The following is a 17,391-nucleotide window of genomic DNA, read 5'->3' on the forward strand; positions in this document are numbered from 1 at the left end:
GGCACCCCCCCCAGCTCTGACTGCGAGCTGCATTTCCCCTTTCTGGCAGCAGGTGGCCCCGCCCTGCACCCTGGAGGAGTCCTTCAGAGGGCAGGTGCTTCTTGAAACTGCCCCTGGCATCCCAAGGGGTCCAGTGAGGGTCAGCTGCTTCGATCCCAGGGTACAGCTTGGGGTCACAGCACAACCCCCATGGGCCATGGCCAGCACTAGCTGTTAGCACACAGACCACAAAACCAGTCTGCGGGAGGTGGCATCCCCGCACTGCGTCCCCTGCCGTGGGACCTCAGCTCCCCTGTGGGCGGTGGTCAGTTTCCTGGCAGGGTCACCTGAGACCAGGGTACAGTGGTGTCCCAGGAATGGCCAGCCCTGGGCAGCCTCCTGTTGGCCATGAGGGGAAAGTGGCAGGGAGGGGCCAGCAGCAAGGTGCCCTCCTGCCACCCCAGAGTTGGGCCACCCCGGGACACAGCACTTGGGTCTGGAGGGTCAGACGAGGTATGTGTGTCCAGGTATGAGCCCCGCGCCATGTTGCAGTGAGAACACCCAGGGTCAGCAACCCCACAGGCCTCGTGGGCCCTGACCCAGGACCCTCCCGGGTCTTGCAAGGCTTTGGTGCCCTCTGCTTAGTGCTGCCATGAGGAGCAGCACCTGCCGCTTGTTGTGCCAAGAGGCCTGTTCCAAGCAATCCTCAGGCAGGGGAGGGGACCAAGAGCAGGGAAAAGGGGCAGGCGGCAGGAGCTGTGGCCATTGAGCACTTGGGATGGCCAGGCTCTGGCAGTCAGTGCACCCCAAGCACCTGCCCCAGGTGAAGCCTGAGATGTCCCCACCACACCAGTCACCAAGGTGGCCCCGAGCATGTGCCGCCTCCGTAGCCTCTGAACAAGAGACTCTGAGTCCTCTGTCCCCTCCCCAGAGACCCAGGTCTCACCTGGCATCTGGGGTCCTGTGGAGGCTGCAGGGACTGAGCTCAGAGTAACCAGGCAGTTGGGGACAGCAGAGGCACCGTGAGCGCCACCTCAACAGAGGACACAGTCCCCACACGCACACATCATCACCACCAGTCTGCTGCACCCAGGACCCCTGGGGCATCTGCAGAGGTGCTCCCTCTCCCCGATTCCTGCGCTGACTCAGCCGGCCACGGTGGAGCCTGTGAACCCACGGGCAGCGCAGCCCGGCCTGCCGCAGAGATGCCCTGCACACTGAGGGCGGGTCCAGTCATCAACTCTCGTCCCAGGCATGGTGGCAAGAGCCCTGCTCTCAGGAAGCCGGGCGAATGAGCTGGCGTCTTCTCCCAATCCAGGATGTTTTATGAGCTCCTGATGTCCCCACAGTAAACGTCAGTCCCTCTGACAGCGCTGGTGTTATCCAGCCCTCCAGGTGTGACAGCAGCGTTTTCAAAGAACCTTCCCCACGTCCTGCAGGGAAGCAGGAGACAGAGGCTGAGGAGCGAAGGGGATGGAGGCTGAAAACAGGAGAGAGGCTGAAGAGAGAAGAGGATGGAGGCTGAGGATAGAAGAGGACCAAGGTTAAGAATCGAAGGAGACAGAGGCTGAGGAGTGAAGGGGACAGGGTATCACATGCCAAGGACCCACATGGAGCTGAATGCAGGGCCTCCCCAGGCTCCTGGACTTGTGCTGGGCACATCTGTCCACAGCCATCTGTCAGCCACTCATGCCCCTGCATTCTCTGAGAACAGTACCTCTGATCAGTGGACCTGTCAGACTTCCAGAATCCCACTCAGCAGGACAGCCCTGTGCACTGCAGGCGTCACGCTCTGACCCTGACAGGACTCCGGTGCAGCAGGCAGGAGGCCCTTGACAGCTGGAGGAAGGAGGCTCAGAGGCCTTGTCCTGGTCAGGGTCGCACAGCCAGTGCTCCTCAGCTGGGGACATCCTGGTACCTCTGTCTTGTCTGCTGGGTCCCCTAACCCAGTGCCCTCTCTTTCTGCCCCTCCTCCCAGCACACCCTTGGTTCCCATCTGGCCCTGATGCCTCAGGGGCATCTGGGAGGAAGGCTGAGGCTGTCCCTTGGAGCATCTCTGGAACAGCCTCTCCAGCCCCTGAGGAGCAGTGATCTTCCTCCTCCTGCAAAGGCTTGGCCTCCCTGCCTCCCCTTGCCAAGCCTGAGGCTGGCCCAGGAGACCAGCCAGGTACACCTGTCCCCACTGGCTGAGTGGTTGCCCCTGGGAAGCTGCCCTACCTCCTCTTGCCCAGTCCAGGCGGGTCCTGGAGGAGTAAAGGAGGGTACAGGGAGGGCAGGGCCGTGAGGCACAGGTGGGCTGTGCCCAGGAACCAGAATATGGGTTTTTCCCATGAAAGGCGCCTTTGATTCTCCTTCCCCGGCCGTGCATTTGTACTTCTGTGACTGCAGCTGTTTTTATTTGCCACTTCTGCTGTTGTTTTAAAAGATCTGTTTTCACATGGAATGTTCTCCAATTAGCAGAGCAATGTGTTGGCTTAAAGAAACACTCTGGGGAGCTGGGATGGCAGCTGGCAGCAGCAGAACGCCTCTGCTGCGGAGGACCACATGGCTCCAGTCGCTGCACCTCACGGCTCCCTGCATGTTCCTTGCCATCCCACCGATCTGGGGTGGGCACAGGGAGCCACGGGGATGTGAGCCCTGAGCCGCCTCCGTCCAGGGGACACCACAGGGCTTCTCCAGGCCTCTGGTCACTGCAGGGTCCACTGACCAGCCTGCAGTGGGCAGAGTTGGGCCAGGCAGAGCCGCTCAGATGGGCAGGCTCCCTGCTTGTGGGGTGCCAGGCACAGAGCCACGTGGTACACAGGGAGCCATCCCGTCTGCCTGTCTTGGTGCTCAGCATGTGCCTGCTTGATCATATGCAAGGGCAGAGGGCTGGACTGGGTCTGTGGGGGCCTGAAGAGAGAAGAGGATGGAGGCTGAGGATAGAAGAGGACCAAGGCTGAGGATCAGTCCCTCCGACAGCACTGGTGTTATCTAGCCCTCCAGGTGTGACAGCAGCATTTTCAAAGAACCTTCCCCACATCCTGCAGGGAAGCAGGAGATGGAGGCTGAGGAGTGAAGGGGACAGAGGCTGAGGAGTGAAGAGGATGGAGGCTGAAAACAGGACAGAGGCTGAAGAGAGAAGAGGATGGAGGCTGAGGATAGAAGAGGACCAAGGCTGAGGATCAAAGGAGACAGAGGATAAGGAGCGAAGGGGACAGGGTATCACATGCCAAGGACCCACATGGAGCTGAATGCAGGGCCTCCCCAGGCTCCTGTGCTTGTGCTGGGCACATCTTGTGCGAGGAGCACCACCCCAGTAGGGGCACAGTGGTGGGTGTACCGTCTGCACCCCGCTCCTCCAGCAGAGCCATGTGGGATTGGTGTGGCTGCAACCCAGAGCCACCTCTTCCCTGCTGGGCGAATGTGAAGGAGGGACCGTGACTCCTGGACCCAGCTGAAACCCCATGAGGGGACACTTCTGCCCTGGGGCCAGCATGAGAATGAGGAGGAACGATGCTGGGAAGCACTGCCCATGGCACCACAGAGAGGGTGCAGCCTGGGGCCCGGTCATCCCTTGCTCTGTGCCTTCCAGCAAGTTAGTTGGGAGTAGATCAGGAACCCGGCCCGGCTCACTCTGCCACAGCGTGTGAGGCACGCATGTGCACTTGGTCCTTCTGCTTCCATATGCGGGTCTACCAAGCGTCCATCAGCACAGACGAAGGGAAGAGAAGATGCATCTGGACCCTAAACTGACCCTTTGAGACAGGGACTCAGGCTCAGCCAACATGTGTGGACCGAGAGCCGAGAACCAGGACAAGCCACCCCCAGATGTGTGCACCCCCAGAGCGAGCCCTCGGGGTCAGTGTCCTCCCTCCAGATTCACCAGGCCATCGGTGAGAGCCACTGAGGGAAGGAGCAGATCCCAGCTGAGCTGGGACTCTGGCGACTCACTTCCAGTGGCAGCCATGGGTTTCAGGAGCCGGACCTCGCCACATGCTGGGCCTGGGACTGGAGGAGCAGCCCTTGTCTTACGTGGTCTTTTGGTGACCTGCGAGGCCAGGGTGTCCCCATTTTGAAGTTGTGGAAGTGAAGACAGAAGTTCCCTGTCAGGTCAAGGAGCCAGAGAGCAGCCAAGCCAGCTCTGTTCCTACTACCAACCAAAGTGCCACTGGCCCCTAGCCCTGGCCCTGCCTCTGACCTCAGCTGCAGGACTGCTGTGCATTGGAGGGAGGGAGAAGTGTCAATCTCCATGCTCCACACACCACAGGCTGAGAGTGACCGCGGGTACTTGCCTTGGAAGTGCACTCTGCCACATGGGTCCCTTTCTCAGAAGGCCCCAGAGCCACAATCTGTCATGCACAGACCCCACTGCGCCATCACAGTGCAGGCCAGAAGCTGTGGACAGGGCTGCCAAGAGAAGCCTCATGGGACTCAGAGTGGGGGACGATCATGCCCACTTCAGAGGTGACGGCACTGGCCTCTGCATGCCCCAGCAGCCCTGCCGGCGTGGTTCCCCCATTTGCTGTGCTCAGTGCCCTGTCCCTGGGCCTGCTGGTCATCCTTAGCCAGCTCAGTGACAGCTCACTCCAGGTGTGTGGGCAACTGGTCAGGGCAGGGCGGTGTGGCCCGTGTTCTGTAGGAGATGCAGCACTCTGACTGCTGGGACCATTCCCCAGGGAGTAGGAGGGACCAGAGGACACCCTGGGCGGCAGCAGACAGGAGTCTGTCCTGGCTCTGACCAGGAGCCAGGCAGTCCTTTGCTGCCCTGTGGAGACATAAGTCCTGCCAAGATCGAGCAATGAGCTTTTGTTGCTGGGAGAAGGAGGTTTGTCTCCAGGGAGGCTGTGGAAATGGCAGGCCCAGCGTGCTGGTGCTGGCCGCCTTCTGGTGCCTTCTGTTCCTCAAGATGGCCGCTAGGCCTGGCCAGTCTACCTGCACCGTCATCCCCATGCCACCTGAGCAGAGCTCCCAGGAATTTGGACAAGGTGGCAGGGAGACCCTGGCTCCCCAGACCTGTGGCCTGTGGCTGCATCAGAGGAGAGTGAAAGCCAGGATTCCTGGGCAGCTGCCAGAAATCTGGACAGTGGGGAGGCCCTGGGCCCAGGTGGGAGCTGCTCAGTGCCCCTGGTAGCTGCATGGCTTCTGAGCAGAGCTCAGACTCGAGGAGCGCTGCCCAAAAGGAGCTTAGGTGCTATGGAGTCGGGGTCCCAGGGTCAAGGTCAGAACACACCTGCACTTCAGAGATGTGTGCAGGACTAAGCAGGGCTGAGGGACTCAAGAGGGACCAGTGACAGTGGGGACCTGTCACATTGCTTAGGTTAAAGGGACACTTGGAGGAAAAGGCAAGGGCCAGAGCTCTTGTCCTACAGGTGGAGCAGGGAAGGAGTGGCCACCTCCCGCACTGGGCCTCCCATCCAATTGGCCTCTGTGGAAACTAGAGTGTAAGTGAGCCCTGGCCACAGGCCCAGGAGTCGCCTCCTACATGGGGCTGGCCAGGAATGACCAGCGTTGGCCATCAGAAAACAGCAGGAAGTGGCTCCCAAGAGCAGGGTGGCTCCTCTGGGGCCTCTTCTTCACCTATGACTGCACCCTCAGCATTCCTCTCTGGAACTTAGTCTTCCCCAGAGAGTCAGCTGGGGTTCGTCCTCTGGGTCCTGGCAGCATGGGTCACTGTCCCCACCCTGCGAAGTCCCAGAGTCCTGCACGTTGGGTGCAGTGCTGGACCAAGACTGCATGTGTCCAGTCGGTGTCCACAGGCTTCATTCTCCAGTTTAGACCTGCTCCCGCCTGCCCTTGCTGTCTCTGTATATGAGGAGCAGGGCTGGAAGGGACCCCTTAGGACACTCAGCCAGGTTGCCCTCTCCAGCCAGGACCACCCTCACCACTCACCCAGTCTGGAGACACTCAGTGAAGGAGACACTCAGTAAAGGAGATGCCATGGTCTGCTGTGGGTGTGGACTGAGCACAGTGCCTTCCCTGCAGGGGTCGAGGTCAGGCCGGGGAGACTGGCAGGTGCTGCAGGGCAGGCACAGCTGCAGGGAGGGAGACCAGGTGTGCTGGGCTCTGGGAGAGCACCTGGCCATGGCCTGTGCGAGAAGGGCAGGCCTCCTGGCCACCAGCAAGTCTGTGCACGAAGCTGGCATCAAGGGCCCGTGCCAGGGAGACAGCATGGAGCCTCCAAAAAGGAAAGGAGTGGGGAACTGACCTGCCACAGGCCTCGCCCACTCGGCTTCCCTTGGTAGCAAGGGGAGAAGGCAGTTCCTCCTCTGAGTGGGCCCAGGTCCCTGCAGTCCATGGCCGCCAGGAGATCCGGCATCCTCAGCATGAAGGGCTCCCATCCAGGGAGGGGAGGCAGCAGAAGCGGGGTTTGGAGAGGCCCATGGTCCAGGGACACAGCTCTCCAGAGATGCCCGAGGCTGTTGGGCAGAGGCACCGGACACCCTCAAGCTGGTCTAGGAAAATTGGGAGGTGGCCGTGATCTCAGTGGAGTCAGTGTGGGAGGAAGCAGCTGGAAGACCTCAGCCTGTGGGAGCAGAGGGCCTGCACACTCCTGCCTGGCCTGGAACCTTCTGTACCTCAAGGAGTCCCTGGAGGCCCAGGCTCAGGCCATAATTGTCATCGTCGTCTCCTCTTCCTCTTCCTCCTCCTCCTCCTCCTCCTCCCCCTCCTTCTCCAGTTTCCCTTACCTGGGCTGATTTCTCTGCAGCTGCCTCTTCCTAGATGGTCCCCTGAGCACTGGGGTGGCTCCGGGGTTTCTCCTTTGGGAAACACAGTTCAGTCATCTGGACCTGTTGTAGGTGTGTTTTGAAGAGCCAGGGAGGGACATGGCAGCAGAAGAGAGGGGACCCACAGAAGTCAGAAGAAACCAAAGGGGATAAATTCAAGACCAGTGTGAGGGACAGAGCCACCAGGGCCAACGAAGGAGACTGGTACCAAGTGACATGGACTGCACAGTGTCACACAGTGACCAGAAGGAGCTGGGCTTCCTCAGGAGCTACTGATGCTGACAGGTGGTGGCGGGAGCCTGCTAATGAGGTCGCCCTGCGCAGAGAGGATGGAACGTGGGAATGGAGCCAGACCAGGCGCCAGGCGCGGCCCCGGCAGTGGCTGTGTTGACTGCAGGGCACACACAGCCTCTGTGGAAATGGATTCACTCATAGTAGGTGGCCTGAAGCTGCAGCCCTACTGGAGCCCAGCGCCCAGTGCCACAGGCAGGGAGGACAGCAGGTGCCAGGGTGCCTTCAGCTTATGCGCAGCTCTGTCTCTCGTCCCCATGCAGAGATCCTTCAACACCCTGTGCCACAGCACCCACTTGTATGGCCGAAGTCTGCTCCTGGAGTGGGCGAACTCCAAGGTGACCCTGCAGGCCCTGCAGCAGAAGATGGCCGAGCACTTCCACAGTAGGACCTGCCTGGGGGCTTGGCCTCTGGATTCCAGGGCTTCTTGGGAAGCAGGAGGAGCTGGGTCCCCAGGAGAGCTGACCTGAGCTGGGCAGTCACCCTCCTGTCCCTGTACTGGGACGCTGGCTGCCTGCAGACCTCCCTACCATCACAGGTGCCTGCACTCCTGGGCCAGGTGACAAAAGGAACATACTAGCCTCCTTCCCATTCTACCTGCTGGCTTAGTGATGGGTCATCTGGCTGGGGAACACATCCCCTCCCTCCTGCCTGGGAGAGCAGGCTCCAGCATGGGGCCAGGACAGTCCCTCCTGTGGCTGACCATGATGCTGAGGTTTTTGCATAGTCCTCCTGCCTTGTCCTGGGGCCAGGCAGATGTCCCCCAACAAGCCTCCTCTGCTCCTGGTCCCTCATCAGGTTCATCATCTGCAGCTCCAGCACCGCTGGATCAGGTGCTGTTCTCAGGCCTGGCGCGTGGGAGTGTGAGCAGAGCGGAGGAAGAGAGCTAAGTCACCACTGGCTGTGTCCTTTTCTTCCCAAGCTTGGAGGCAGAGGGGCTGTATTTGGCCAGAGCAAGGCTCTGCTTCCCATGTTGCCATATTCCAGCTGGGGTTGGGTGGGCTGTGGTTAGACTCTGTACCTGTCACCTCCAGAGCCAGGGTGCAGACAGAACCCATGTGGCAAGTGCCTGGCAGCACCTACTCCACCTGTGCAGTCTGGGCCAAGCAGTCTGTGACAGCCAGAGCTTCCCCACGCACCAGGCCGCATCCTGGCAGGTTGCCGGCCTCCAGCACAGAGCCGAGGCAGGGCCAGCCTGGTTGCTGGAGCACTGTGCGTCACCCACGCCACTCGGCTGCAGGTTTGCTCAGAGATGGGACCTCCCACGCCCCCTTCTCTTGATTCTCTCATCACACCCATGCCTTCTGTCCCTTGAATGTCCCAGTCTTCCCTCTGGGGACAAGGCCCTGTCTCTGCCCTGTGGGTCCTGCATGTGGCGCAGCTCCTGTGCTTGTGTGGGAGGGACAGGCAAGCACTGAGCCAGCACAGGGTCACTGAGACCAGCACCCATGTGTGTTGGCACCACCAGTGATGCCCCCTCTGTGCCAGGGGCACCCAGCCTGGGCCCCCTTAGCCATGCAGCTGGCAATGAAATTGTTTGGTCTGAAGCCAAATGTTCCCTCCTGTGCCTTGAAGCACCACTAATCTGAAAAGAGATGGTCATGTGACTGTTTTTGTACTGAGGATTGGACCCAGGGTGCTCTGTCCACCGCTAAGCTGCATCCCCAGCCCTTTTATCTTGAGACAGGGTCTCATTAGTTGCCTGGGCTGGTCTCAAACATGCAGCCCTGCTTCAGCCTCTCAAAGCACTGGGGTCACAAGCATGTGCACATGTGACTTAGTGAAGACCCAGCCAGGAAAACAGTAAGGAAATGGGGAGAGCCTGTGTCGGGGACTTCCCGCATGCAGAGGGACACACAGCAATCTTAGGTTCTCTCTCTCAAGTGTAGACATTCAATTTCATTTTAGCCCCCAACTCCCTAGAGAGATGCTATTACCATTTTACAGAGGTTCAAACTGAGACCCAGAGGGTTCTCCTGACTCTGGACCCAGTGGAACAGATGACCCTGTTTCCTCATACCCTAAATCCCAAATGACCTGCTCTGTCAAATCTGGGCTCCCGGCCATCAGGAAAGCTACTGCAGAGCATGGCCCCCAGCCTGGTGTTCTAAATAAAGTTTTATTGGAACGTAGCCCTACCCATGGGTCTGCATCTCACACTGCAGGGGCAGCGGAGCAGTTGTGGCAGAGACCCTGTGGTCCACGAAGCCTGAAGTCCTCACTGCCTGGCCCTCACTGGAAGTTGGCAGCCCCTTGGTCTTGTGGGCTGGCTGGACTTGTGTACCCAAAAGCCCCAGATGGCTGATTTCCCCCAGATGACCAGCCTCTTCCACCTGTAATTCTGGCCTCCGAACTGCAGCTCCCCTCCTCTGCCCAGCTCGGGGCTCGGCTTCAGTGTGCCCTGAAGAGGGGCCCTTGCTCTGCTTCTGACTCACGCATTCAGCAGCTATGGGCTGATCACCTGATGGTCTGGACACTGTTGGCTCCGGACTGAAGAGAAGGCCTATCCCACATAGTTGACACTAGAGCAGGAAAGACAAATGCTTACCAGATTGACAAAGTCCTGTGCAGGAAATGAGAAAGGATGACATCCTTCCCTCTTTTTCCCCATGGTGCTTATGGAAGCTTCCCAGGGAGTCACGATTCCTCTGATTTGAAGGGACCAGGCAGCCAGAGGTAGGCATTCAAGCAGGAGGAAGCTCGGGTGCAAAGGCCCTGAGACAGCCATGTTCAGAGCAGGCCATGGGAGTTAGGGAACAGGTCTAGGGTAGGAAGGGGCCAGGAACACACTGCACGACCAGCAGGGGTCCACCATAGCTGTAGGCTCATCTGGCCTGGCAGGGAGCCTGACTTTTATTCAAGATGCAGTGGGAAGCCCCCGGAAGGTTTAAGAAGGGGTGTGAGTCCCAGGACCAGATTTCCTCTTTCAGACCTTATCCTCGCTCTCTCTTGGGGTGGCAGCATAGAGGAGCAGGAATGAGGTAGGAGGTCCATGTCTTTCTCTGGTAAGCAAGGACAGTAACCAAAGAAGAGGCCAGGCTTGAGAGAAGAGGTAGACTGCGCATTTTTGGGAAAGGTAGTGTCACCAGGCTGGCTGCTGGAGGGCAAGAGACAAAGCAAGTCTGGGGCCCAGGTCTTTGCTCCGAGTCACCCAGCATGGTGGGGTCATGCAATGAGCCATCCAGGAGGCTGGGAAGAGAGATGTGTGGGTGGGTTTCTGGGCCAGCTGGGCTCCAGACATCTAGCTGGACACCCCTGGTCTTAAGCAGATGGCTAAGTTGGGAGCTCACGGGCAAAGTCGGGGTTGAGAGGTGCACTGGGAAGTCATCAGCGTAGGGATATCCACAACCTGCCCCAGCTCACACACCCTCTTCCAGAACTCTGTCTTCACAGGACAGCACATTCCAAGAGACCAGGGACCAAGAGCCTTCATCCTGGTGTCTGCCAACCTTGCAGACAGGCCTGCTTGATCTGGACCATGGAAACATGGTCATCAGGCTTTAAGATTCAGGAAACTTCCAGCAAGTACGTGAAGTCAGAATTTACTTCAGAGCATCCCTCTTTCACGATTCCTCCGCCACCTGGAGCTCCACACTTTCAGGCCTAGACTTGGTACAGTGGCCCTTCTGAAGAACCCTGCAGGAAGAGGGCAAAGGGGACTGTCCTAGGCCACCATGAAGGGTCCTGAGAGGAAGACTTGGCCAAGGGCCTGTCCTGAGGAGATGGGTCCTGTCTCCATGCCTGGGGTTACCACAGCTGCTGGAGGCAGGATTGGGAAGGTCACAAGGGAAACTGTGTGGGCTGAGGCATGGGGATCGATGGCTGGCCATGGGGACAGGAGGGGGCTTGGGGACTCGGGGGCCCAGAGGCCAGCTGGAGCAGGTGTCACACAGCCTCATGCCCCTACACCCTGAGCATTTCTGGGGGTGTTTTGGAAATATTTCTGGGCGCTTCTGCAGTATCCTGCACAGGCGCCCCGTCCCCCGGGAGTGGCTGTCCGTGCAGCAAGGTGCTTGCTCCCAGTCCAGCTAAATTGTTATTGACTCGTGTTTTCTGCGTTCTGCAAACACTTTACTCAGCCATTGCCAGCGAGGCCAGGGATCCCTACTAGGGCTAACAGGGAAGCCAAACTTGAGGGCGTCTCTCCTGTTCCTCCTCATAGATCACGGAATTAAACTGACAGGAGGTTGTGGGGCCTTGCAGGAGGGGCAGGAGCCCAGCAGCAGTGGACAAGGGTTTGGAAGTCTGGGGACGGGAGTGCTGGAAACCAGTGGAAGGAGGTTTGGCTGCTGGAGGGCAGGGGGGCGGTTGTGTTTCTGAACCTTGGGCTGGCCAGGCCAGAAGGCATAAAGCCACAGAACAGAGGTTCTAGGACTGGCATGACCTCGGGAAGCTAGCTGGACTTTGTGGAGGACAGGAGAGAGGTCAGAGGCCACCATCTGGTCCCTGCTGAGGGCACCCACAGATCTGTGTCTTGCCCACAAAATAGGAAAGCAAAATGACTTTGAATTAATGACCAGTGTTTTGTTATTGGAAGATTTGGCCTGAAAATCAAGATTCTGCCCTTTTGTGAAAGCGCATCTGGCCGCCCTGGTCCCGCTTTCCCATGAGGCACTCGGCCTGGGGAGGGGCTACCCATCTATAGAAAGTGTGAACCTCCTGTTTGCCGCAGTCCTCAGTCCTCCCTATAGTTGCCCCTGGACTGTCTGACTCCATCGCCTCCCTACCTGGTCCCAGAGGAGATAGTACCATCTCTTCCCCCTCAGCCTCTTCTTCTACCCAGGGCCCATGTCCAAAGGAAAGAGAGACAGCTGATGCCGACCCATGCTGCCCGAGCCCCTGAGACCTAAAAGATACTGAGGCCTGAGTGGAGAGGCGGGTGCTGCCCTGGCTCTCCTGGTCACCTCCTTCCCACCCCGGGAAGCTTCCCACCTCTTCAGCTGGTTCAGATGCACATGAGACTGAGTCCAAGGTCCCCAGGCTTAGCCTGTGCCTGAAGCCCAGGCTTGGGATGCACTCTGGGTAATCCAGGCTGGAGAACCTGCACCCACCCTTGAGCATGGTCTCCCAGTGGCGAGACCAGTGTCCTAGACCCCATGCTCCCCAGATGTCCAGAGCAAGTTCACCAGGCCAGGCTGAACTTGGGGTACCAGAGCCCCTCACTCCTGGGTCAGTCACGGCAGTGCCCATGGCCACGGTGACCCCTGTTGCCCACCCTTGAGAGCAGATGCGGGCAGCAGTGGTGTCTGGCTCTGTCTACCCAGTGCAGGGTGCAGCCTGGAGACCTGGCCTGCACCTTTGTGTGGAGTCCCTGCTTCCTGAGGGAGCCAGGTGGTGTCCTCCACCATAGCAAAGGTGGTTGAGCATGAGCTTTGGCTTTGTGGACCTGGAGAAGGCCCCATGTGGAGCGCCTGCAGTCACATGACGTACCCACAGACTAGGTCACAGCCTCCTTGTCTGAAAAGTGGAACGCTGGTGTCACCAGCTCAGGGATCTCTTCAAGAAAGTCCCCAGCCTGCCACCCCAGAACCTGCAGGTGCCTGGGTCCTAGTCCTGTTCTGCTCCCTTGGCCCTAATTGGGGCAGCTGGGTCCTTTGCTGGGCACTGAGTAGCTCCTGGGAGGCCTCGAAGGTCACCTTGGTCCTGCTTGGGTACATTTAGCATTTGCTCAGCCCCTCCTGGAGCTGCCCTGGCCTCGGGGCCTTCCATCGGTGTCCTGGAGTCCTCTGTGGGGAGCACTGCTGCTGGTCCTGTCCACCTACGAGCTGTCCAGGTAGGGCAGAGAAGATGGGACCCTGGGGATGCAGGGCCCAGCTGCCCCTCAGTCTGGCTCCCATGCCCCAGGCAGTGCTTCAGCTCCCAGCCCTGGCCCCAGCATGAGCCTGGGACTTGGTGAGTACACAGTACCAAATACCTGCTGGGACCATCCAGAGCCCCGCAAGGCCAGCAGAGCAGGCACTGTCCCCGTTGAACAGATGAGTTCACGGTCCTGCCACAAGCAGCCCATGGGCAGATGCAGGGAGGCACCCAGGCTCCTGCCTGGGGGCAGCAGGTTGGAACCAGGGAGGAACCAGGCTGAGCACCACAATTGTGGGGGTCAGGCCAGCACAGGCACCTGGCCCCAGGGCACCCACACCTGTGTGCCTGTGCCCGTTTCCCCAGGGGTGGCCCCCAAGGGCCAGGATGGCAGGCCACTGAGTCCTAGCCTGGAGCCTGGCCTTCCACGCCCTGCCACCCTCCCTATCTCACCTCTGCCTGCCCTGCCCTGTCCCCCTGGCCTGCTGAAGCTGAGCCGGCTCTGGGCCTGCTGCAGAGGAGCCTGCCCAGGGCCTGGGCTCACAGCTGGCCCTTCTCAGGGCCTCCTGTCCCCGTTGCCTGGCAAGCACCCGGCATGGAGGGGCAGGGGTGCAGCCATGTGCAGCAGCGCCCCTCTGGACCCCCAGTCACTAGTGTGGGTGCCTATCCAGGGCCCACCTGAGGCCAGGCTTGTCCATTTGGCCACATCTTGATGCTGGTGATAGCCAGAGAGGTGATCCCAGGAAAGCAGGAGGATGCAAGGATAGGGCCAGCTCCCTTCCCACCCTCAAGGTGGCTGTGATCATGACCTCTGCATCCATCTGGGGCCCCGAGGGGGAGAAGTGGCCTCCCCTTGTGAGTCCAGGAATGGCAGAGTGAGGGGCGATATCCTGGGTGCCCACTGTGGGCTGGGCGCTTCCCTCACACACAGCCACTTTGGCCTTTGAGATGGTCTTGCCATCCTCCTGCCTCAGCCTCCCAAGCAGCCAGGCCTCTGGTGACAGTGCTTCACTGGCTCATGTTCTCCAGCACTCCAGGTGGAGGGGTGGGCACTGTACATTTCATTGTCCTTGATAAGTGCAGAAACAGAGGTCAGAGAGGTGAAGCAACTTGCCCAAGGTCACGCAGCCAGGCTCAGCAAGGCTGGATCCCAGGTTAGCCTGGAACCCAAACCCCAAGCCCTGAGCCCTAGCCCCTCTCCTCTGCTCAGAGCCCAGCTGACCTCCCCTCCCCTGGCTGCTCAGCCACCTCTCCTCAGGGCTCCATGCAGAGCCCCTTCTCCCCGCCAGTCACCACTGCCCCCAGCTTGCCTTTCCTCAAAGTTCTGCCTCCTGAACAAAACCCATGAAGTGCTCTCCTCTCCCCCGACAGGCCTGGCCCCCACCACTGCCTTGCACACAGGGTGGCTGCACCAGCTGAGGAAGAGAGACACGGGCTGGCACTCTGTCAAGGAATGATTGAAATCTGAAATCATTAGGGACCTCCAGACATGCAGACGGGTGGCTGGAGGTTGGGTGGGCAGGACGGCTGGGGAGGCTGCGCCACTGCCAGGCTCCCTCCCAGGGTCAGTCTCCAGATGTCCTCTCCTCCTTTACCTGACACCTTCCTGGCTCTGCAGTGTCTGTGGGGGAATCCTGCTGAGGCTTTGATGTCGGAAGTGGGGTTCGCAGCTGCCCCTGGAAGCAGGGCTGTTGGGGTGCTGGGTGTCCTTGGGGCCCTCAGCCTGGCTCAAGTCCTCTGGGGGGGCCTGGCCAAGGCCTTGAGCTCAGGCCCGGTGCGGGGGGCATGCAGGTGACTCACCCAGGGCCACCCCTTGGGTCATGGAGCTGGCAGTCACCATGCGCCCTCTCGTCTTAATAGTGACGGCAGGTGGCCCTGTGTAGCATGGCGGATCCTGCATGTTGGCGCTGGCTGCCTCCTGGAGGAGAGGGCCTGGGCCCCGCGGCCTGGCTCACTGGTGGGGTGGCATGTGGCCCAGCCACCGACAGCCCGCTTCTGCACCAGCTCTGTCTGCACTCCCTTGAGCCTTGCTACCCCACCAGGGGGGCACAGAGAGGTGGAGGCTGTTCCCTGAGGCCACACAGCTGGTCCATGAGCTTGGTGTGGGGGTGTGTGGAGGGTCTTGCAGGAAGGAGACCCCTCAGCTGCTCGTGGGTGCTGGCCCTAGACTGGTGGCACTGTGTCTCCTCTACTGCGGGCCTCCCTCTGACCCCGCAGCCATGCCCCCATGCCACTGCCCAGTGTTGGGAGCATAGCAGGGGACTGAATGGGCAGATGAGGTGGACAGATGACGAAGTTCAAGAGTGGAACAGGCCAGCTGAGTGCTGTGGGGGAGGGACAGGAAGAGACCAGAAGTGGGGGACATGGGGAGAAGTGGACTTTAAGTAGGGAGGTCAGGGGAGCCTCACCACCATGGCCCCTGGGTGGCTCCACAGATGGAGGGACAGCCAGGCAGGGCCTGAGTGGAGTGGCAGGTGGCCCAGGAGCTGAGGCAGTGTTGACAGGGTGACAGGCCTGCTCCAGGCCCTGGTGTCCAACCAGCAGATTCGACTTCCTAGGGGAGGTGGCACCCACAGAGGTTTGGAGAAGGGAGTGGAGGCCAGAGTCCTTGGCATCTGGACAAGGCCTGCAGGGAAAGGGAGCAGTGCTCAGGTCCGACCTGTTGGGAAGCTCCAGCCAGTGGCCCAAAAGGAGGATGGTCCCCTGCCATCCTGAAAGAGAATAAAAAGTCCTGTGGAGCTAAAGGCAGTGACTGCAGCCACTCCTGGGAACCTGGGCCAGGCCTGGTCCAGGAGGACAGTCCGGACCTGTGGCCACAGGCATGGGCAGCAGGCCCCCAGCCTGGTGGCTGGCCTTCTGTTTACTCGTGCCTATTACCTGACCATGAATTCAATTTCCAGAGGCCATTGTGCACCTCGCAAGCTGGCGATCACCAGGGGCTCTGGGAGAGCCACCAGCCCCATGCCCCAGCCCTTCGCTCCTGCCCTGTGGGCAGCTCAGCTGCGCCCTTGAACTGGGGGCCCACCTGCTCATCCCCCAGGGGTGTCAGGAGCCCCACTGCATGCCAGGCCATGTGCTGAGGCTGGGGTCACAGGAGCTGCAGGGGACAAAGGCTATCACATGGTACTGGGTGGTGGTCCTTGGCCAGGAACCAGTGGGGGGTGGGGTGGGCAGGAGCTGGACCAGGCCTCCAGGTGGCCCCCTCCACAGCCTGGACCAGCTCAGGCTGTGCCCCGGGCACCTGCAGTCTCTTCTTAGGTGACAGGTGCCTGGGGCACGTGTCCAGGGGCTCCCAGGAGGGTGGGTTCCCAGAGAGAAGGTGATGGGGCTCAATCAGATCAATGCTGTGTCCATCAGTTGGGGGCAGTGAGTGGGGATGCAGCTCAGGCAGGTCCCCCTTGACCCAGCGCTGTGCTGCCACCCTGGGTGACTCAGCACCTGGAAGGCTGGAGAGGAGGAGGAGCAGGAATCGAGTGAGGCTCTTGAGACCTGCTCTGTGCAAATGAAGTCTTAAATTGAGTGGACTGTCCACCAGTGAGTGGTTGGCCTAGCAGAAGGACTGACAGAGAGGCAGCCCAGCGCTCGGCCTCGCTGCCCTGTCTCCTGAACCCCTGCTCCCGCCACTGCAGGCAATAACGTGGGCTTCAGCGTGGCCTGAGGTCAAATCCACGCTGCTCCCTTCTGGCCGACCTCAGACCCTGCCGCCTGGCCCACCCTCACCTGCACAGGCAGTGACAGCTGCTGTGGGTGGAGAGGAGTCAGGCTGTGGTGCCAGGAGGGACGTGTGGGGGGCCAGGCCATCTGCCTCCATCCCTCCTGCCCTCTTCCCTCTCTCCTCACAGAGAACTCCTCTGCGCTCCTCAGAGCCCACCTCAGATATCCCCTCCCGCCAGCCACTCCCCATCACCCCTCCACGCCTCCCTGGGGCCCTGCACTGAGCTGTGACTGGGTGCCCACCACTCACTGTGCCACGGGAGTCTGTCCTCCACTCCCAGGAATGGGTTCTGCTTGTCTGGGTTCTGCTTGCTGGTTCTGCTCTGGCTGGCTGCAGGGGGGAGGAGGAGGCTCACCCAGGGCCTCCTCTGCAGGGGCGAAGGGGAGGAGATGTGGAGGCAGGAGGGGCTCTGGGTGGTTCCCTGACCTCATGCCGCCCTCTCCTCTGCCCTGCTCTCCTTCCCTCTCCCATCCCCGGATGTCTTCGACCTCCCGTCCTGCCTCCCGGTTCTCTGTTCCTCCCTGTGCCCTCCCCTCATCCTCTCCCCTCTCCTCACCCTCATTGTCCTCCTCTCTCGCCCTCAGGGCTCCAGAGCCCCCGAAGAAGAAGCAGTCTGCAGTGTTGGATGGGATCCTGGAGCAGCTGGAGGACAGTGACCATGACAGCGAGGAGCAGACCCTTCAGCTGTGAGCTGGCACCAGAGGCACATGGCTGGGGCCCTGGCTGGGGTGGGGCCACCACAGGTCCAGGGTGGAGGGGACAGAGCCCTCTGGCCATCTGCCCCCAGTTGACCCAACCGGCTGCTCCACCCCACTAGCCTGAGGCCACCCAGGGGCCCATCTGCTGAGAGGGGGGTCAGGGTTTCAGGGTGCAGAGGCTGGGGGACTTGCCTGGGGGTTACAG

General features: G+C 60.5%; 1 pseudogene; it reads left to right on the top strand.

Moving 5' to 3' along the window:
* The window catches only part of LOC124974711 (probable RNA-binding protein 19), a 61,161-nt pseudogene extending 43,983 nt beyond the window's left edge, over positions 1–17,178 (top strand).
* Positions 17,179–17,391: the final 213 nt, after the last annotated feature.

Source organism: Sciurus carolinensis, unplaced genomic scaffold, assembly GCF_902686445.1.
Source record: "Sciurus carolinensis unplaced genomic scaffold, mSciCar1.2, whole genome shotgun sequence".
Taxonomy (NCBI): Eukaryota; Metazoa; Chordata; class Mammalia; order Rodentia; family Sciuridae; genus Sciurus; species Sciurus carolinensis.